The 24,032-nt window shown below is 35.2% G+C and overlaps 1 protein-coding gene and 1 non-coding gene across 2 annotated transcripts in view; both read right to left on the bottom strand.

Moving 5' to 3' along the window:
* HDAC9 (histone deacetylase 9) overlaps positions 1 to 24,032 on the bottom strand; it is a 950,572-nt gene that overhangs the window by 776,028 nt on the left and 150,512 nt on the right. The gene's annotated exons all lie outside the window — the stretch shown is intronic.
* LOC126026609 (U6 spliceosomal RNA) lies at positions 5,791 to 5,897 on the bottom strand. The gene has a single exon (XR_007501833.1). It is a non-coding gene; the product is annotated as a U6 spliceosomal RNA (small nuclear RNA).

Here is a 24,032-nt window from a genome sequence, read left to right as displayed (position 1 = left end):
ACAATAAAAAAAATTCAGAATTCGTGTCTGTTTAAAACCACAGTCATAAATTAGAAATTGATGTTGCAGGGGACCACTTACTAAATTGATTTTAAATTTTTTCCTGAAAATCTGACTTCTCTTCTGTCAAAAATTACATAACTCAACCCATTTATTTCATGAAGCTAGAAGTCAAATTGCTCTCTTAAAACAATATAAACTGCCTTCTCTTCAATAACAGAAAATATATTTAAAGCACTGCGTACAAAGATCCACAAAAGTTACACCGCCCTGTCCTTCCTTCTAAAATCTCCTAAAGGCTGTTTATCTGATGTGCCAGTAGAGATAACAGAGAAAGTTATTACCAAACATCAAACCTCGACTTCAATTTATTACAAGAGTTTCAGGCATCCACATTAGATAAAAATATCAATAGTAGGATTCTCAAATGCTGGGGTCCTTGTATCAAGTAGAGAACTTTGCTAAAAGCAGGGAGCCCTGAGAAGTAAGTGTAACCATTTAAGGCTAAATAAAGACAATAAGAGTATAGAATTTTAACCCTGGGAAACTGAGTCAATTTATCTTAAGTCCACTTATCTATACATTCCGACCCACTCTTGATGGGCCCTGTTATCTTGGTATTCCTGTCTGTTCAATGTATCTATGCCACATCTGTATGAATACGTGCAGAATTCTGCAAAAGGTATTTAAGCTAAGCTTTGTGCTTCAATGCACGGAATCCTTCTCTCATTCTTGTCTGTCTCTGTGTCTGTTATTTGTTCTATATTTGTCTGTCTTTATGCGCGCACTTCCTCCGAGAAAAAGTAACCACATATTGAATGGCGTCCCCACAGGTCATGGCCACTATACTCAAATTATAAGTCTAGTCTTATTTATCATTGATTGATCGACTACTTCATTTTCTTTTTTTTGGGGGGGGGGCACACCCGTTTGATGCTCAGGGGTTACTCCTGGCTAAGCGCTCAGAAATCGCCCCTAGCTTGGGGGGACCATATGGGACACCAGGGGATTGAACCATGGTCCGTTCCTTGGCTAGAGCTTGCAAGGCAGACACCTTATCTCTAGCGCCACCTCACCAGCCCCTACTTCCATTTCTATGCTCAAAGGTAATTAACCCAAAAGAAACACTATCCTGTATTCTATTATTTTTTCTTTCTAAAAATATTTATTTTTAATTTGAAGTACCATTATTTAAATAGTTATAGATAGTTGAGATAGCCTTTATGCATAAGGTGACTTCAAGGGTGAGAGGGCTTTAAAGAGAAAACTTGGATAATTGACAGCAATCAGAGAAGGAACCACTAAAAATCTGTAAATGAAAAAAAATGCAACAATGCACACAGAACTAGCAAGACTTTGCATTTCCACCAGTAAGCACTGAGGAGCCTCATATTAAGAACCATCTACAAAGTTTTCAGAATAGCCTTAAAAATAAGTCGGGCAGAGAAACCCAAAATCTCTTAGACCAGGGGAATTCTCTTTCCAACTTCCCCAATACTTACTATGCCTTTGCAAGAGGAGGAGGAAGAAGAGGAGGAAGGAGGACGAAGAAGAAGGAAGGAGGAGGAAGGAGGAGGAAGGAGGAAGAACAAGGAAGAAGAAGAAAGAAGGAAGAATAAAGAAGAAGGAAGGAAGAAGAAAGAAGGAAGGAAGGAGGAAAGAGGAAGGAAGTAGGAAGAAGGAAGAAGGAAGAAGAAGGAGGAGGAGAAGGAGGAGGAGGAAAAGAAGGAGAAAGAGGAGAAGAAGAAGAAAAAGAAGAAAAAAAGATGATGATGATGATGATTTTTTTGGTCTTTGGTTTGTCTTTGTCCTGCTTTGATTGTTTGTTATGTTATGTTTTGTTTGTGTTTTTTGTATTTTTTGTTATTGCTTGGTTGTTTTCTGTTGGTTATTTTTTTCTGTCTTGTTACCTTTTTCCTCTTTTTTTCCTTCCTGCTTCTAAATTGATATCTACAACACCTAGAAGGACCCCTCCTAATTTTTTTTCTGTTTTCTTTCCTTCTTTTCCATTTCCTTTTTCTATTTCTCTAACAGAACCACATTGTTTGAATCATCTTGTTCAATCTCATAAACTGAGGGCAAAAATGAATGATACCGTGTCCAGACACCTGCATGAACATTTAGTGGAAATAAAAAATGATCAGTGAAAATAAAAATGATCAGACCTGAACATCAAACCCAAAGTCAATGACAACAGAATCTATACTGAATAAATCCACAGCAAGCTCTATAAGTGGGGACCATTTACACTAGTATTCTGGGGGTAAAGGAGGGAGATATGGGATGCATACTGGGAACAGGGGTGGAGGGAGGACATCACTGGTGGTGGGAATGCCCTTGATTTATTGTCACTATGAACCTTGAATATTACTGTGAAATATTTGTAATTTACTTTGGTCACAATAAAAATTAATTTATAAAATAGTTATAGATAGTTGAATTTTAGATGTATAATGTTTCAACTTCAATCCCAACACCAGTGTCAATTTCGCTTCACCAGTGCTTCCATACTTCATCTTTCCTTGGACCTCAATTCTGTCTCTGCATTCACATTACAAATTTTGGTGTTTGCAGTTTAGGTCTCATGCTTCAGAGTTGTTGTGCCTGTGTTTTGAATGTATAACGATGCCACACTCCACATCACCAATGTAACCAAAGCCCTGACCCTGGTTCTCCCATTATTTCCTTTTCTCCATCTTCCTTCTCTCCTTGAAGTTTTCCTTCTTTGTCCTTCTCCTTCCTTAGCCCTGGTGTCAAGGGTAATTTAGGCATCTCCCCTTAACTATGTTTCCTCATCCAGTTAAGTGATAAATGAGATAATCCTGCTTTTCTTTTTCTTCCTATCTTCACTCAACAGTCCCAACCATGTTGCACTAAGTTAAAATTAAAATTAAATAAAAGATTTAATCATTCTTTGCAGCTGCATAGTATCATTGGACGTATATATATATATATATATATATATATATATATATATATATACATATATATACATACATACATATATGCATAAATGTATGCAATGTGCATACAATTATGCAGATGTATATGTACGTCTAAATTTATAATCCATTCTTCTGTTGTTGGACACATAGGATAATTCCATAACTTATCTATTGTCCTAAGGGCAGCAATGAATAGCAATTTATATGCATCCTTTGAATGAATGTTTTTATGTCCCTTGTGTAGATACCCAAAGTGGAAATGCTGGATCATATGGCAAATCAATTCTAAGTTTACTAAGGACTTTACATACTTTTTTCCCAGTGGTTGATCCAAACATTTATAGCCTACAGTGGGTGACAGTTCCTTTTTCACCATATTCCTGCGAGAATAATTGTTTCTATTATTTTGGATACATGCCATTCTCACTAGTGTGAGCTGACATCTCATTGTTGTCTTGATTTTATTTTTCCTAGTGATAAGTAATGCTGAGCAATTTTTCATGTGCCTATTGGATATCCCTTGTCTTCTTCAGAGAAATCTGTTTTATTTTGTTATCTTATCTGTTTGTTTGTTTTTTGGGTACACCTAGCTGTGCTCAGGAGTTACTCCTGGCTCTGCACTCAGGGGTCATTCTTGGTAGTGCTCAGGGGACCATAGAGGATGCCAAGGATTGACCTCCATCAGCCAATCCTACATTGTAAATCAGTTTTCAAAATAGTTATTGTCAGTCCACTACAAATGGAGCAATGTCCATTTGGCTGCACTGTGATGTAGAAAGGAAGCCGACATACTTCCACCTCTGAAAAATAATGCTTTTTCAACCTGCATTTCCCTTCCTTCTGTCTCACATTGCTAACCTCACAGCTCAAAATTTCTTTATCTCTTGTCTCTAGAGAACTGTCCAACTGATTCTGCCAAAGGAATTTTTCATTTTATGGAGAAAGCGGATAAAAGCATACTAAAAAGAATAATCTCCTCTTGGATGCTGGCCATCTAATTAAACTTAGAAGGATATTGATTCTGTCCATTACGATTAACTTTAATTGTAGATGAAACCAAATTATAGATTCAAATTAGCCAATATGGATCCCAGAAACTCTTCCAAAAACGTATCCAATCTCTCTAAACGAAATTTTCCAAGGGCTTGTCATTGAATGTAGCTAAAATCGTTGATTGCTTCCTTTGGTTAACATAAAATTCTTATCACTAAAGTAAAAATTGAGCCAGTGTGTTATATTAGAGTGGATTCATAAAGTAAATTAAGTAGAAGATATAAGAACAAAAAGAAAGCAGATACTTCCGATGCTCATTAAAAAATATTATTCCAAACATTTATAAAATATTCAAGAGGAGCACTGTATATTAAATTGATAGCATCTGTAATAACTTTCACCTAGCACATCACACATTATAAAATTATTTGCATATATTAGGATCCAAATATTCCAAAAGTTCACACAGAGTGACAAGGATATCAAATCTTGAATATTAAATTTGGCTAACCAATATCTGGTTAATGTTTTGCTAAGTGCTGAGCAAGAGGAAAGGAATGATGTGTTTGGATCTGAACCCAAATAATTTTCATTGTCAGGTCATAAATCTGACAGTATTGTATTAAATTTTAAAAGAACTTTCTAAAGAATCTGCAGTTTTGTTTTCTTCTAGGGTATTTTCTAGATACCATCAATTTGTTTATTTCTGAGTTAATTTAAATGAGTTATAAAGGTGGTGGAAAGACTAAGTCACTTATTTGCTCTTTCCCATATGACTTAATGTCATTCCACTTGATTGCCTTGTGATCTACTTACTACGTAATGAAACTAATATTAAGTATAATTAACTGACATTTCTTCAAACATGCTTAAAATGCATGGCTAACAAAAAAGGAAGATGGTAAGAAATGTTTTCTTTGTGAAACTGAACAGTTTCCAGAATTGTCTTAAAACAAGAGGACTAAGATAATAATGCATTTAAGAAAAATATGATCTTTCCATTCATTTTTGAAGTGGATTATAGGAAATGTACATGAGATTTGGTGACTGGAGAGAATAAATTAAAGAACTTCCAGAAGACAGACATTTTGTCCTCTGAAATATTTAGTAATCCTAGTCAACCCACTAAAAGGTTGGCAAATTGTGTTTCTTAAACTCTTTCAGAGATTCCTCTTTAACCTTCCCAGAGAAGATTGTCTAGAGCAAGATACACAGATTTCTGACCATGATTACTGCTCAGGAGCTAAAAATAGACATCCAAGAAAATTGAGATCAAGCAACTTCCTTTCACAAACCTGACCTAATTCAACACTCTGATCCTTATCATTCCCTGCTGGAGTCTCAGGAAACTGCGGAGGTTCTACTTGAAAAACTGAGACCCCACAGAGAATTCTGAATACTCACAGTATTTGATGTGCAATATACCAAGGCTCGGGAAGATTCGAAATTATATAATTACCTAGATATATATCTAGAATTTATCTAATTATCTAGAGAATTAGAAATTATCTAATGTCTAGAAACAGTTATTAAAACTTAACAAGTGCCTGCAATAAAATACTAGATAGCCGGGAAAAATGAGGTTGGAGGAGATATTCCCATATAGAGACTTAGAGTGATGTACTGAGAAATATCAGAAAGGGAATAAGTACAAGGAAGAGAAATGTGTTTTCTGGGCTACAGTGGGCAGTGTTCAAGACTTATTCCTAATTCTGTGCTCAGGGAGACTCCTGGCATTATTTGGAGGACCAGATGCACTGCTAGATGATAAAACTCAGATGAACTGTGTAAGGCAAATGATCTACCTACTGTAATATATCCTTTGAGTCCCCCAAAAAAGTATGTTTTTTTTTTAAATATGGAACGCTTCACGAATTTGCGTGTCATCCTTGCGCAGGGGCCATGCTAATCTTCTCTGTATCGTTCCAATTTTAGTATATGTGCTGCTGAAGTGAGCACAAAAAGTATGTTTTGTAGTATTCTAATATTAACCAGATTTTATATGGAGGTCTATACAAGAAACAATTAGTACTGTTTAATTCTAGAGCAGTAAAGTCAAGAAGATCCAAGGAAATTGAAAAAATAAAAAAGTTGTAAAATTTCCACTCTATCATTTTTCTCTCTGTGCATTTTTATACCTACACATAACACAGATCTTAAAAGCATATTTAATAGATGTGGAGAGGGATTAAAGTCTATACCATATCCAAAAAAATTCCAATCAATTAGCAGTCTTTCACATCTACTGGTATTCCCTTCAGGAATAAGAACAAAGGTCCTACAAAACTGAATGGTTTGCATTTTATCTTCTCATTTACTAAGCAGATTTAGAGAACAGTTTCAACATTGAATTCACAACTTTTCCACATGGTTCCTTGGATTGACTGTTCAAAAAACAAATTGGCTCTGCCAGAACAAAAAGGTGGGAGTGGTGATGGTAAAAGTCATTTGCTTTACATTTTAATTCTTTTTAACCAGAAACTTCCCCCAAACTTTCCAACAAGATCTAAGTCAAAAGTGCACCAGTATTGGAAAGGCAGCTCCAAAGTCAGTAAATGGGCAGTGTCTATCCTTCACCTAAAGCAGACAATCTTGTTTTATTTGTTGCACTATGACCCACTCTTTAAAAAAAATAAACTTATTTTTACCCAGTTCTTTGCCCCTTACCCTACGAGTTCTTTTTTGGAGGGAGGGGACATAATCCTGCTCAGATATTACTCCTGGTAATATCACTTTTGGTGGGGGTTGGGAAACCAAATGGAGTGTTGCAGTCAAGACACCAGCAAGTTAAGCACCCTGTACTATGGTCTGGTCCCAGAAATAGAACATTTTAAGGGAACAGGAAAATCATCCCAGTTGCAACTTAGATTACTGGATTTTGTGGGTTGGATTCACCTGGATTTTGTAGGTTGCCTTGGATTGGTACCACCAGATTTGAGAAATTCTGAATTAAACCATTGCAGGCAGAATCTTTGAGAATGCCCTATTGTCAAGAGAAAAATATTTCATTTGCTCTAGCCTTCTTGATAGTACTAAGATCTGAATGTACTTCACGACAATGCAGAATATAATGTTATGCGGGGCTGGCGCGGTGAAGTAAGATGTCTGCCTAGTCAGTGCTAGCCTAGGATCGACGGTGATTCGATCCGCTGGCCTCCTATATGGTCCCCCAAGCCAGGAGCGACTTCTGAGCGCATACCCAGGAGTAACCCCCGAGTGTCACTGGGTGTGGCCCAAAAACCAAAAAAAGAAAAAAAGAGAGAATATAGTGTTATGAGAGGGGATTTTAAAAAGACTGATCAATTAGCCTGATATTCTTTATATAACTTGTACAATTTACGAAGTTACTGCTCATTTTCTTACCTCTAACACATGAATAAGAATGCTACTTTTAAAGTTGTAACCCACTAGTTTGACCAATAAAAATCAGTTTGTGGAGTCACGCCTGGCGTTACTTTAACAGCATGAAGCAGAATAAAATGGAATGAATTAGAAGAGAAAATATTACAAAAGTCAGTTTTAAACAAATAAAAAAGTTGATAAGAGCTATTGCATTAATTATATTCAAATATATGCATTTACATACATTGAAGATACAAATATGTTGAAACTCAATTTCTCAGTAGGGTGGTCAGATTCAAATTTTATTAGCATATAGCATAGTTTAACTATGAAGTAAAACTATAGCAGTGAGAGTCAAGTACATGATAAGCCCCTTCATGTTGCCTATTTGAATAAAAACCTATTCATCATCAGCATTACCTGCTGAATTTAGAAAATTAAATATAAAAATTCCAAGTATAATTAACAGGAGCAAAAAAAATTAGAAAATACAAGCAAAATGATTGTTTAATGATATCAAAATCTATCTATAGAAATCACTGTTAACAGTCACTTGAGTTTTAAGTAGCAGAAACTGGTAAAAATATTAACATAGGTTTAAGTAAGTTGGAAATCACATGAAAAAGACCCTAAATTTAGGGGCCTTCAGCAATTTAATAACTAATTTTAGTGTGTGCATGTATGTGTCAAAAGAGGACTCATATAGGTCCAGATACCTTGAAGATGATATCAATTCTTTGCTTTTATATCTTCAAAGAAGTAATTTTTATATTGCATGATTTCTTTGTAAACAAGCATAAGGTAGGGAAGAATTTCTCAACCAGGGGGCCTAGGGTATCAAAGGGGGAGGAACAGATAAAACAAGGGTAGCCAAGTTCAAAAATCAGGTTCAGAAACACTCAGGTAAGGGACTGAAACAGTGTCCCCTCAGATTCAATCATTGGACAAGTATAACACCAACTCTAAATGTTAACTGAGCATAGTAAAATAAAAAAAGGTGGAAGTGTCAAACAAGAGTATTGTGTAATTTTTATTCTTGGGCTTCTAGCTGTGGTTTGACAAATGAAACTTGTGTTGCAATTTATATATATATATATATATATATATATATATATATATATATATATATATTTCTCAGAAGTCTGAAGACCAAGCAGTAAGTAGTAGCTGAGACACAGACTGATTCTTTACTGAGCAGGCAGCTCCAAGACCACATCACTAGAAATATATAGACACATCAAGAGATGCTGTCATTGTGAAGTCTTTATGGGCACCAGATATCATCTTCAGAAGATGAAATTGGGTGGTTTTCCAATTACTGCTTTGTTGAGGAACCTCTTTCAAAATTTTCATGTGTAAACAATAACCAGAATTATCTTAGTTGATAAAAGGGTGTAGAGTCTAGGAGTTTTCTGTTGATTCCCTATTAATTCCCTCACCTTTCCTCTAAAAAACTTTTGACAAGTTTTGAAAAGAATGTTTTTTTTTTGGGGGGGTGGGATTCGGCCACACCCAATGATGCTCTGGGGTTACTCCTGGCTATGTGCTCAGAAATCGCTTCCAGGTTGGGGGACCATATGGGATGCCAGGGGATCAAACCATGCTCAATGCCTTACCACTTGCACCACTGCTCCAGCTCCTTAAAAAAAAGTTCTGACAAGTTTTTTGAAAGATCTTTGTGACCTAGTTTAAAAAGGTCTCTAGTCTGTCTTAGGTACCTATCAATCTATAGCATGCATCAAAATAATTTGGATAATTGAATAAATTTCAGATGGCTGCTATAACTTGTGTCTAATTCAGAAAGCCTGGATAGACATGCTTTCTGAACAAGAACAACCCCCATTCATTGTTCAGATGCTGTGACTAGTCCAGGTTCAGGGACAACACTTTGAGAACTTCAACACGTTGACTCAATAGAGCAAATAAATACCAGTGTGACCTATTTTATTTCTTTTCAATGAATTTTATGGACCTAAACGATTTGTACTTAAGATTTAAAATACCATACAAAATGTCAAAATAGAAAAGTAATTGAATTTGAAGATTTTGTTTTCTTTTTTGTTTGTTTTGTTTTTTGCTTTTTGTGCCACACTCAGTGGTGCTCAGGGATTACTCCTGGCTGTCTGCTCAGAAATAGCTCCTGGCAGGCACGGGGGGGGGGGGGGGGGGAGGGGACCTTATGGGACACCGGGATTCGAACCAACCACCTTTGGTCCTGGATCGGCTGCTTGCAAGGCAAACGCTGCTGTGCCATCTCTCTGGGCCCAAGAAGAAGATTTTGTTTTCAACTAATTAGTTTTTATATCCTAATGCTTTTGCATTGTTGATTGAGAAGACACATAACCCAGCATGAGAAGGCTTGAGCAATATACCTAATAGTCCTAAAAGTTTTTTAGGTTCTGTTTACTTACAGAGTAATAAGAGTTCCTTGTTTGAAAATTATCCCCCCATGTTCCTTTACTTAAAGTGCATGGATGTTGAGCATGCACAGCACACACATTTTGATTTGTGACTAAGTATGTGCCTTCTCTCTGTAAAAATGAAAGGATGTGATTTTGGGGAACAGCAAGGCGACCTTTATCAATTTCCCCCTAACTGACAAAATGCTGCAATAAAGTATTGCTCAACTCCGATTGAAACCATTTCTCCATCTGTCAAAATATTTTAAATAGTATCAAGCTGGTATTACTTTGTCAAAACATTTCATCAGAAATAATATCTAAATTTAAACAAGCAGTTCCTCGAACTATGTAAGGAAGGTGAATAAACTGTCATTGACATTATACGGATATTTGATGTGAAATGTCTCAAGAGAAAGACTTGAAAAGAAATAAGTGTTTGAATCAAGGACAAATGTATACTAGATAGAGAAAATGAAGAAGAGTCTGAGTAAGTCATTGCCGTAGAAATGATATATTTCCATTCTTTTCATAAAATATATAAAATAAGCCCTACAGAGGCTCGAGAGATAGCATGGAGGTAAGGTGTTTGCCTTTCATGCAGAAGGATGGTGGTTCGAATTCCGGCATCCCATATGGTCCCCTGTGCCTGCCAGGGGCGATTTCTGAGCATAGAGCCCGGAGTAACCCTTGAGAGCTGCCAGGTGTGATCCAAAAACCAAAAAAATAAAAAATAAAAATAAATAAATAATAATAAAAATAAGCCCTACAAGACAAAAAAATTGCTGACTCCATAAATATATGACCATGTAATAAAATATGGGTGCTGTAGTTTGGTGTAGTGACCTCGACAAGCATAAAAAGGAGCTTAGAATTGAAGTTAATACACTATCTCTCCTTAGCAATTATGTGTCTATAAGGTTTCCTTATAGGATGCTTAGTTTCCACACCTATACACATAGAAAGAGCTGCCTTCATGAAGTCAAATGGATATAAATTGTAAAGGGGACAGACAGCTAGTAATAGGGATTAAGCATAGACGTTAAAAGCAGCCAGCCTCAGTTTGATTCCAGGGACTCCGTAATACCCTCAGCGCCACAGCTGGGTGGCATGAGTCTTCTGAGCACAATTGAGGATGGTTCTGATACCTTGGACACTGCTAAAGTGGTCTAGGTAATTTCTGGTACCACTGGGCCCGAGCACCACTGCAACTTTAGGCCCCTGCATTGGATACTGGCCTCAATGGTTGAAAATAATAGGGAGAGTCTGAAAGGGCCTCCTAAGCACTTCTGGAAAAGTACCCTACAATAAAGATATGGCATCAAAGGTTTTTTTGTTGGATTCTCTTTTTCTGTCTTCATTTTCAGACATGAAAAAGGTGTGTTAATCTCCACAGTTTGCGTTTTAATTGATATGAACAGAAAGGAAAATAATACCTTTTGTGTTGACAAATACATACATATACATAGGCTTATAATATCCACCTCTTTTCGTTGTGAATTTGACACATTTAAATTAACGAAACATTTTCGTCAACTGACACCTACATAACAATTTTTTTCCCACAAATTAGGATATATAAAATTACCATAACTGCTACAAAATCTTTTGCATCTTTAGGAAATTAAAAATCCCCCAAAGAAGTCAAATACCACTTTAGGAAGAAATTGGGGGTGTGTTTATAACAAATTATAATCAAACTATGAACTCTAAAAAAGCTGAGATACTTATAGATTAGACTTTAAATTTAACTTTTCTCAAGGAGTTTTTCATTATGTAGTTAAGCAAACATGATTTGGTATAAAACATGGCAAGAAGACTGATATTTTGTGGCACTTCTAATGTTTAAGATATTCTATAAAGTATTAGTCTTTCAAATTTTACATTCTAAATATCTAGATTTTTCAAATCTAGTTTACTAAGTAATTTAAGAAGAGTATAAATCAGTATTAGTTTCTAAAACTATTCAAATGTTCAATGGTGTTGAATGTGTGAAAGTGAACTATAAGTCAAAAAATTTAAGATGAAGCAATGGTTTATGCATACATATTTCCAACATTCTCAAAAACACATACATTTTAACAAATAATGTTATTTATAAAAATATTTAATATTTGCAGAAATATTATCCTCTACTTTTTATTTAAAGTATATTTCTTATCTAAAAATAATTTGCAATAGATAATCTTCTATATGTGGTCCCAAAAAACAAATTTTAAAAAGATGATTCTCTTAGTCAGTGCTTTTCTGATATAAAATATCAGAAATTTAATTTATGTTTATTTCTCTTTTATTTTGATTAATCAATGTACCTTTCTATAGAGGCAGGACCAATTCCATTGCATAGATCCAATCCACCTAAATTGGATTATATGAGCTCTTATTTGAACTCAAGAAATGTGGCTTCCCAACAGTCTTGTTTAACCTATTGTCAAAAAGTGGTAGAATTGTTTCTCTCAAAGAGTACACGATCTAGCTGGGAAGCAAAACATAAACACACAGTTTCATAATAACAAAATAAAGAATGAACAATGCAAGTTTACCAATAGAAGTATATCACATCATAAACTGTACCATGAAGACAGTAATGATGTCACTACTAGTTAATAAGTCTGCCAGAGATGATTAGATAAGAGATCTGAAGTCCACAAGGAAAATGAGAAAAACTTAAAAAGAAGGTATTTGGTGTGAGTAGGGAAAGAAAGAATGCCTGTGAGGATATACTCTTGTTGGTTTGAAGATTTTATATTCAGAAATATTCATAAAGTATTCAAATTAGTTTAACTAGTGTTAAAGTCTTTATGGTCAATATGTGTCCTTCAAGAATATAAATAGTGAAGTAATTAGAGGGTTTTTCAAAATTGTTTAAGAAAGTATGTAACACATGAATAAAGAAATATGAGAGATTGATATGTATGTAGAAGGTTCCATAATCTACTAGTCAATTTCAAAATACCCTCACATTACTCCATCTTACTAAAATGTGTCTTCTTATTTCTGTTTATTTTCTTATAAATAATAAAACCTCTAACCATGAAAAAGATAACATAATAACATAAATAAGAGTTTACATTAGATGTAAATAACCATAACTAACATAAATAAGAGTTTGGGAACCCATCTAAATCTCTTTCACACACAAGTTCTTCAAAAATAGAAAATGCTCTGATTATATGTTGATATCATAGATGATGATATCATGATATGACCAGATCTACTTGTGCTACAGAGTCAGTCTCATAACCAGGCTTTGATTTCCAACTACCAATGCCAGTATTTCTTTCCCAACAACTCAAAGTTCAGGATAAATACCCACAATACCTACACCCCAGCCCTAGATTTCCCTCTAGCTCTTAGTCATTGAAAGGTCAAAAGTTACTTTATAAATTCCCTGGTTCCATCCCTCTGGAAGGAGTAGCTGTGATGTACATCTTGTCCACTGTTTCCTTCAATTCCCTGATAGAATGAAGATTTACTTATCCAGCATAGCAACTTACTTGATGTATTACTTTCCCAGTTGCCATCATTCCCTTTCTCATTTCCCTTATTGGAGTTTCCTGGAATCTCCTCCCAGAAAAATAATTTAAACTTGGTTCTTGGCCTAAGTTCCTGTTTGGCATTGGGGTGAACCCAAAATAAAAGGCATAATGGTGTATTAACCCACTTACTTTGGCTTTGTTCCCAGAAACTACCTTCTTTCACCTGATTCCACTTCTTAATCAGTCCAAGCCATTGTGCCAACTCCTATTCCAGAACCTTTAAACACTTTCTCCTTTTACTTTTAATTTTTTATATCACATAACTTGTTTTGTGTATAACTTATCACTCAATTACTAGGCATCTTTCTGCATATTTCAAACAAAACACAAAATTTACTTTTATTATTTTTTTAATTCCTCACAAGGGAGAGCAGAGAGAGATATGTGAATTGTTATTGAAGAATTGTTATTGTTGGCTTCCAGATTAGAAGACATGCTGAGCAAAGAGTAGTCACAGTTCATTTAGCCTTGAGTTGTAGATATGATATTTTAGATTTAAAGTTTAAAGTGAGGTATGAAAAGGTGAGCAAATTTTATTTTGTTGATTTTTTGTTTGTTTGGGGGCAACACCTAGGTTGCTCAAGTATTATTCCTAGATTTGCACCCAGGGTTCATTCCTGGAGAGATACCGAAGATAGTATCGGGATGACCTTGTGCAAGCAAGTATTTTATCAGTTGTAGTATCTGGCCAACTACAGTAAATTTTAATCTTATATTCTGGCTGCAAAATGAAGCATAAATTTCTCTAAAATATTTCCAGTTTCTTAATTTTATAGGCTTAGTAAAATAAGAGAAAAGATAGCAAATATATCCCCCTTTCTGAAAATCTACTAGTCACTCATTTTCTTATTCACCAATTGTTTCTACTATGGATCAGAAACTATAATGGGTCAGATAGCTGTGATGGGTCAGTCTGGAAAATCTAGAATATTCTCATTTAAAAACAAGTGATTTATAAAAATCAAATATGCCAATGAGTTCTCATCGGGATCATGAATGAAATCATGAACTACAATGTAATCACCATTGTAACCATGGATTCTGCATCCAGACAGACATCACAGTACAAGGCAATTAAGTGCCAGTATTGGTGGCACTGACCCAAGAGTGTAAATAAACAAGCAGTCTTAAAGTGTTACTAATCAAATGCACGTTATCTACTTAATTGTCATTAGACAATTAAAGTTCGAAGAAAAAATTTCACTTTATTGAAAACTGCCCATTAACCACAAGATCTGTGTTCTTAATATTTGAATAGTTTATACATTTTTATTTTTGTTTTTGTTTTGGGCCACAGCTGGTGCTGCTCAAGATTAACTCCTGAGTTTGTACCCAGAAATTACTCCTGGTGGGCTCAGGGAACCAAATGATATGCTGGGGATCAAACCCATGTGTAATATAAATGCCCTACTCACTGTACTGTCAATCTGGCCCCTGAGTAGTTAACAGAACTGAATGTATGACTGAAAAGCAGAAGAATCACATGTTTAACCAAATAACTTTGTCAAATACATTTGTACAGAAAAACTAAGAAAATGCACACAAAATTAATTCTTCAAAACTAAAATCTGTGTTAAGTGGGAATAGAAAAATTAGGTGTATTAAACCCTATTTAAGAATTTATAATTTATGTGTTTGAGAACATAAAAATAATAACAAAATATACTTCTCCCCTTTATGATGAAGGTATTATCCATTTGCCCTTATTATTAAACATGAGTGATGAATAAATATTCACTATATTGTTTTTTCTTGCATTCTGTTTCATGAAATACAATCTCCTTTATCTGTTGCAGCAAAATAATTCTATATTTTATTAATATACCTTTGTAACAATTTAAATAACTTGCTTTGCTTTGCTTTTCTCTGTGTATCTGTGTGATGCCAGGGATGGGATAGCAGGCTAGGCACATGGAACAAGTCCTTGATATCTAAAATATATACTGGTCATAATCTTCATATAGAAAAATTTAAAAATCTGCTTTAATTCAAATTTAATTCAATTTATACTTCTTCATTAAGATATTGGTTACTTGGGCCCGGAGAGATAGCACAGCGGCGTTTGCCTTGCAAGCAGCCGATCCAGGACCAAAGGTGGTTGGTTCGAATCCCGGTGTCCCATATAGTCCCCCGTGCCTGCCAGGAGCTATTTCTGAGCAGACAGCCAGGAGTATCCCCTGAGCACCGCCGGGTGTGGCCCAAAAACCAAAAAAAAAAAAAAAGAGATTGGTTACTTAAAGCAACCATGATATTTATATAAAAATGTCTTCCATCATTTAAAATCAAATTTAGACCTAATATTCCTTGGAAATGTCTGGAAAGAGAGAGTGCTGAAGAAAGACCTGAATTTTAGCTATTTGCGTTTACAAGAAAAAATACTTAGAAATTATATCTCTTGAAACCTAAAATATTTAATTTGTAAAGGTTTGTACAACAAAGAATCTCTTCTTAATCAAGAGAGGTTCTTGAAAAGCAATCAAACAATAATGTCTATCACTAAATTGAAGATCAGTAGAAGTAAAGAGGGGAAAGGGCTCACTACAATTGTGATTCAGAAACTTCTTCACCACTGCTGAGGTCCAGTGTCTGATTTGTCCTGGACATTGTCCAAGCATTTATACACTTTGCAAAGAAGTTAAAAGTTACTTCCTGCTTTCTATGAGCTGGCACGCACCCATTTTCCAAATTGTTTCCAGCCATGCGTTATATTCAGTGACAACCTTTCTTTCTCTAACCTTGAAAGATAAACAAACGCTTTTTTATCCTGACTGTAAAAAAAAAAGAAAAAAAATCAAATTATGTCACCTCATCAAGGCAAAGATCTGCAATGGTAGCCAAATCAAAAGCACCATTTGTATGCAAAGAGAGTTAAACTACTGGAAAAGTATCCTTGCCAGTAGAGTGTGGTATCATTAAACACAGAACTAAATTTGAAGCAGAAGTAGTAGGAAAAAAAAATATCTTGAAATGTGATAGGGCCCATTACGTTTCTTGATGAGATTACTTGCTTCTCCAATACATTACCCAAAGGCGCTTACAAAACTGAAAGAATATATTACACTGGAATTATCAGAACTTTTCTAAGTAGGTCAAATTTTGAGAGAAGACAGTGTTTCAAATTTTATGCAGCGTGACAAAAAAAAAATCTTTGGAGTTGTACAGGCAAGGTGCTAATCACATTTTTAAAAAATTCTTTTTAGTCTTACTTGTGCATAAACATGAAGTATAGCAATTTCAAATGCAATGTCATGCACCTGAGGCTGTTCGTAGTCTAGTGTCATTTTTATTTTATTTTTTTAATAATAAACTGATTTTTAATTATGTAAATATCGTTATTCCTTTGGAAATTCAAGAAAAGTCAGCCTCCCTAAACGTTTCAAATCTATCACTGGGAGCTAAACAATACATTTTTTCCGTACTTCTTAGGTTTTGAATCTCGATATAATTGCAAAATCATAAACTTCTGGTATATTTTTAATAAATCTGTAGTTCTTATAAAGATAAACTTTTCAGTGATATTCTGTGATATATAATGCCCCTTCAGTAACAGTATTGCAAACCCTGGTGCTTAAAAGAATAAAAGAGATAATAGAGAGAGAAAAAATGTCCGCTATCGGGCAGCTTGGGAGGGTGGATGGGATGATGGGAAAGTAACTGGGGAAACTGGTGGTGGGAAATGAACACAATAATGTGTGTTGGAATAACGTATGAAGAAAATTAAACTAAACAACCCTGTGATGTAATAAACCCAGTGATATAATAAAAATGTTTTTAATGGTAAACTTTTCTAAAGAAGAATAGGATTACTATTTGTTTCTGTAACTTTTTACAAGGGAATAGCTGAAACATCTCAATGCTGTTGCATGTCATTAAGACTTTGGGGCAACATGAGAAGAAAAACTGAGTTAAAAATTGTCAATTAAGAGCCAGAGCAGTGGTGCAAGTGGTAAGCCATCTGCCTTGCACACACTAGCCTAAGACGGACCACAATTCGAAATCCAGGGGTCCCATATGGTCCTCCAAGCCAGGAGTAATTTCTGAGCCCATAGCCAGGAGTAACCCTTAGCCTTCACCGGGTGCCATAAAACCAAAGGAAAATAAAAGGAACTGTCAATTAATTCGATTATAATATTACAATTACAAGTTGAATAGAAGAAAAAACTGCACTGCACTGAGAAATTATTTAAAAATTTTTAAGTAATAAAGATGAAAACATCTTAGATCTTTTTTAATGTAGACTTATGTGAGTTTCGATAAATATTGACCCTAATAGAACTTGTGAAAATAAATAATACCAATATGGACCTATTTAGCTAACATCTGCCACAGTACCTGAATAGTCTACCATTACCTACCACTTTAGGTGCAAGCAATGTAACCCCCTCTCACCCCCCCTTGTAATGATGCCATCTGGGAGTGAATACATTAGGCCAATAATAGCATATTGTGAATTACTGTGAATAATACAGACTTAACACATTAGCATTAGAAACTAGCAGGCCTTTGAGGAAAATATAATGTAGAACTGTTAACATTTAAATTGGGTTTGAGGAAGGAGAGAAATTCCCCAGGCCTTGGCCTAACAGGTAGGGTAGGAGGTCCTATGAGAAAAAAGGAGAATTAAAGTGTTCTGTAGAAAATCTCTTTTTTTGGGGGGGGAGGGAGTGGGTTTTGGGCCACACTAGGTGATGCTCAGAGTTTACTCCTGGCTATATGCTCAGAAAACGCCCCTGGCTTGGGGGACCATATGGGATGTTGAGGGATCGAACTGTGGTCCGTCCTAGGCTAACATGCGCAAGACAGAGGCCTTACACCCTAAGCCACTGCTCCAATCCCTCTGTAGATAATTTTTACATATTACCTCTTCTCAGTTGAAGAATATAAAATTGAGGACCAAAGTAAGACACAGAAATGGCAGCCTGAGAAACAAACTTTATTGACATCGTAATTTTACTGATCAAGGCATAGCTTCTTGTTTTCTTGATGAATCTAAGCTCCTTTGGACTGGAACTAAAATCACATATTCTGTAATATAAAAATTCCAAGCCAGAGCTTATATTTATTTTTGAAGAACTCAGCTAATATAGGACTATCAATCCATTACAGAATCTTTATGGAAGAAACATAAAGACAAAGAAAAATGTGGAATACAGATGGGAACATAATTTAAAACAAAAATAAACAAAAGTTTTAAAAAAAATAACACTTTAGACCACACCTGTGACTAAAGAATAACATTTTAAATTGTAGCATCATTTATGAATTGTCCCCAAACATATTGTCCTTTCAATCTTCTTTTTTTTAGACTTCATCTGGTTTCAACTTCTATGCTGCATCCAACACTCTCTGCGCCCAGCTTCAGATCCATTCTTTCAATCTGACTTTATTACCATCTTGAATTTGCCCAGAGAAAAACAAAACAGCATTGACAAGTTTATAGACAATGAACATAACACTTAGATTTTCTCCAAAAAAAAAGATCCAGAATACAAAAACAGTATTAATGTGTTTCTTATTATATTGGTTTCCTTGCTTTTTGTTAAGAAAACTTCCATTCCACCACATGTTTGTAACACCATCACTTGATCTGAAGGTCCGTTTTACCCTCTCGATGTCATTAGAAGTTATGCCTGCTTACCAGTTTCACGAGAGCCTCACACTGTCCCCAGCCTGGATGACAGTCTTGCAGCCATTTGCCTCTATTTCTCAATGAACTTATTTGAAATTTGCCATAGTTACTGACAATCTACATTGCAGCATAGACCTTTTATTTTAGTGACGGTAAAAATAATTTAAAAATTAAAACCAAACTATAATGAAACATTTAACTTGGCAACTACTCTCTTTTTGGTTACCTCATTGCTATTTTTTTCTTCTTTTTCTTGTTTTGGTTTTTGGGCCACTTCTCCTGGCTTGTGCTCAGGGATGACTTCAGTAGCCTTATGGATTTTTGGGGAATGAACCCTGCTCAGCCATGTGTGAAGAAAATGCCTTACCTGTTATGCTCTCTCTATCATTCCAAGGACTACCCTGTGTAACAACATTGTGAGTGTGAGGAAGTGTAACTCTATATATATTATTAAACATAAGGCCTCCAAAATTTTTTCATTTTGCTTGACTGAAGCTCTGTATCCATGGAACATAAATTCCCCAATTCCTTTGCACCCAAACTCTGGTTCTGTTCCCTTTCTTTATATGAGTATCTTGGATATCAAACATAAGTGGAATTACATAGTTTTTACATGATCATAACTGTGACTTATTTCACTCAGCATAATGAATTTAAGGTTAATCTCAGCTTTATCATATGTTAGTTTCTTTCCTATGGCTAAATAATATTCATTTGTAAATATATCACATATTCTATATTCTCTTATCTACCAGTGCATATGCATTCATTTCTATTTCTTGGTTAATATTGATAATGATGAATCCAAGTCCTAACATTTACCAAGTTACAAAGTCCAGATAAACATGAAGAAGTTTGAATAAACTTCTATTTTATTTATTTATATATTTATTTATTTATTGCTTTTTGGACCACACTTGGTGATGCTCAGGGATTACTCCTGGCTATGTGCTCAGAAATTGCTCCTGGCTTGGGGGATCATCTCGGACACTGGGGGGATCAAACTGGGGTCCATTCTAGGTTAGCGTGTACAAGGCAAATGCCCTATCGCTTGCGCCACTGCTCTGGCCCCAAAGCTTTTTGTTTTTTTGTTTTTGTTTTGGGGTCACACCTGGCAGTGCTCAGGAGTTACTCCTGGCTCTGTGCTCAGAAGTCACTCCTGGAAGGACAGGGAACCATAGGGGATGCCGGGATTAGAACCACCATTTGAATCAGCTGCATGCAAGGCAAAGCCCTATCGCTGTGCTATCTCTCTGGCACACTGGTTCTATTTTTAATTTTGAGTGACCTCTATACTGTTTTTCATAGCAACTATGCCATTTTATATTCACAACAATAAAGGTCCGAATTTTTCCATATCACTTATAAAATTAATTTTCTTCTATTTTTAATAGCCAACTTAAACCATGAAGACACATCTCAACGAGACTCATTTTTGTGCCACACCCAGTGATGCTCAGGGGTTACTCCTGGCTATGTGCTCAGAAATTGCTCCTAGCTTAGGGGACCACATGGAAAGCCGGAGGGATCAACCAAACCATGGTCCTTCTTAGATCAGTTGCATGCAAGGCAAGCACCCTATCACTGTGTCACCACTCCAGCCCCCTCAACTATTTTTTTTTATTTTTGGGTCACACCCGGTGGTGCCTTACCTCTGTGTTATTCTCCGGCCACAAAGCTTGGCTTTAAATATAAAAAGTTTAATGCTGTTTCAGAGGCATCTAATATAATTGGCCTCTACTGCTAACAGAGGAATTCTGTTAAAAACAAATGCTACAAAGACAATCCATACAAAGATGCTTTGCCTTTTTTACATCTTTTTAATAAGATACAATAATAAAAAAATCAAAATTCAAAGGTTATTTTCAACACAAGTGTACTGATAAAACAGGAAAGCCCCAGTAAAAGAGCTCAATTGGCTTGCAGAAGACAATCTAATAAAGAACACTGCCAACTCTTCAGAAAGAGCACTAAATAGATTTGCATCAGAATTTAATCAGGTTTTTCTCAGACTCAACAATGCTGACATTTGGGACTAGTAATTCTTTGCAGAGCATTGCAGGGTAGTTAGCAGATTTCTGGACCTCAAACTCAGCAGCTCACAGTAGTGATGTGCAAATCCTTTTCTTCTGATTGGCCTACACTAACTGGTTTTCCCCTTTTTTCTGGCAGTGCACAGCCCTCTACTTGACCAATGAATCAACTATCCATCTTCTACATTTTGGAGTTTCTCATGATTGAGGACTAGACAGTTCTCACTTTATACCATCTCCCTAGGCCTATGTTTCTATGATCACATCCTATTTCAATGAACTCACATACTATCTCTAGGCCATCAACAATTTACTTAAAATATTTCTTCGAATGGTTCAAAAGATTTTGATTGCAATATGCAAGACTATTTTTATTGTTGTTGTTTTTTGGGATCACACCCATTTGACACTCAGGGGTTACTCCTGCTACGATCTCAGAAATCGCTCCTGGCTTGGGGGGACCATATGGAACGCCGGGGGATCGAACCGTGGTCCGTCCTATACTAGCACTTGCAAGGCAGACACCTTACCTCTAACGCCACCTCTCCGGCCCCAAGACTTTTTTAACTGGTATCTTCCCTATATATTCTTCTACCATAGAATTATAATAGTTTTTTTTTTTCAATTTTGTCTCCACATTCAATCATTTAGAAGTCTTATTGACTATACTGGGTTATTCAGGTTTAGCCAGGGCCCTTATTTCCACCAGAACTAAGTTCTGGCTACTATTATTTATAGAATATACTACTGCAATATGTTTTTCTCACCTCTTTCTATGTGGGTTTACTGCTTCTTAAGAATCTATTACCGATTAAAACATTCATTTCTATGATACAAGTTTCTTTGTCTGCCATACTTAAGAAGTAATACATGAATTATTCTAGAAACTGAAGGAACCCTATACACCTTCAGGCTGTTTTTGTGGGTAATTTGGTTATGTCAGGAATCAACCCCAAGCTCTTAGAGATGCAGGCAAGTGCTGTACCACTGAACCACAATTACCACCATACATCTTCAAGCAAGTGTTATCTCTTTACTTTTGATGAAAAAATTTATAAATTTCCCCAAGTTAGGAAAGTTGAAAAGTGTTGCTTCTTCAGATGTAGGTGCCATTTTGGTATGCCTCACTGGCTATTTACCCCAGTTACTGCCTAAGACTGGTGTAGTCCTTTTGACAAGACTGTTGTTTCCTACTGTAAAATCACATCCTGACTCAAATTTCTATTTCCATCCACTTAAATTTAAGAGTGTATATGCATAAGTTAAGTGTTTTAAACAAAGTGTCATTTTTAATAATAGGTTTAATTTTACTAATGTTTTATAAGATTTTTTCTAGGATTTGTTCTTACTAATATTAACAATTAGCAGGTGTTTTTTAATACATATCTATCTACTTTTATTTTATCAGCTAGTTTCAATGCCCATATATCAGCTACCATGTGTAAAGCAGTCACAAACATTATCTTATTTTGTGACATTTATTCTACAAACAGATAAAAACATATTGAGCTTGTGAAATTTACAAGTCTATCTGAACTTTTCCAAATTCCAAATAAGGAGAGTATAACCATGAACAAATATATCTTCAGCTGTTCATCATTTTATAATGATGGGTTTCTTTAAATCAGCAGTTTGTTCACCTTCCTATTGAAACCCACTAGAAAATTGCAAAACTTAGTTTCCCAAAAGTTGCATTTAAAAATATGAATTAAAATAAATTATTATACTAAGGAAAGCAAGACAAATCTATTACCTATTTTGCAACAAATGAGTATTTATCTAACTCAACATCTTACATAAAACTTCATTTCCTTCTGATTATAAATTGAATATGTAGTTTCTCTACTATGATGTAGCATGCCCAGCACCATCTACAGCATACTGTAGCATACTCTACAGAAACCTCAAAAATTTTTCTCCACACACACTTTTTTCAATTGTTTGTTTGCAACGATTAATTATTTTAACAATTCAGATCTCATGTTGGAGAAATAGCTCAGCCAGTAAAGAACTCGCACCTTACAAATGGTCAACCCCTGTGAAATCACAAGCACCACATCCTAAGCAATGGCAGGAGTGATCTCTGAGCACAGAGCACGGAGTAACCACTGAGTATTGTTGAATGTAGCCCAATAAAACAAACAAAATAAAATTAATCAATAACATAGGCTTTTACTTAATCTCTATCTTAGAGAGACGAAACTACCATTCTGACACATGAAATCTTGTGAGTAGAAGGATTGTTCCATGTCATTCAAATTTATCATAAATGTTCTTCCTCCAGAGAGATTTTACCTGGTTTGCAAATTATCTATGATATCCAATATAAATGCCTGATATTTATTTTATATATATTATATATGTATGTAGCATCTAGAATCTTGGTATCATCTTACTAGTGAAGAAATCTAGTCTTAGAAGGTTAGTAAGAACAGCAAAATTTGACCTATATTATTTATTAATCGCAGAGCTCATGTTCTTATACACACATATGCTATGTTATGTGATAGAGGTAGGATATATATTTTATAAATTTTATTTTTTATGTTTGACTATATAAATGTTATGAATATATATTTTATGAATGACTACTTCACTCATTTCAAACAATTTTGTTTCACTCTTAGCCAATTATCTGAGGTTAGAAGCTATAAACTCTAAATATCCTGGTCTAGAAGATACTTAGAAATTATATGTGAATAACTGTTGGAAATAACAAATTACAAACTGAACTCAAGGAAAAATGTTTCATTTATTCTAAATTTCTAATAAGCCAGAAAACTACCAGAGTGAGTAGGAAGATTGTTTTGTACACATCTGACCTGAATTAGATCACTGGTCCCCAAGCCCCACTAAGCACAGTCAGGAGTAATCCCTGAGTACCACTGGTGTACCTCTCAAATTTTTCTAATAAAACATTGAAGCCTCAATAACATATAGGCATTGGCAGGTTATAAATATTAGGAAAATAAGAGGAGACAATAATGAGACACATCAACCATTATATATTTTAAATTTTTCAGGCAATGTCTTTTCCAGGAAAATAAATGGCACTTCTTATTGAGAATATAGGGACACTGGTGGTCAGTCATTCAGTGTTGTTGACCAATTACAAGAACACATAAAAAAGAGGACTTGACAAGTTAGTAGTT

This window comes from Suncus etruscus, chromosome 13 (genome assembly GCF_024139225.1).
Source record: "Suncus etruscus isolate mSunEtr1 chromosome 13, mSunEtr1.pri.cur, whole genome shotgun sequence".
In the NCBI taxonomy this organism is placed as follows: domain Eukaryota; kingdom Metazoa; phylum Chordata; class Mammalia; order Eulipotyphla; family Soricidae; genus Suncus; species Suncus etruscus.
This window is presented reverse-complemented; position numbering and strand designations above follow the sequence as displayed.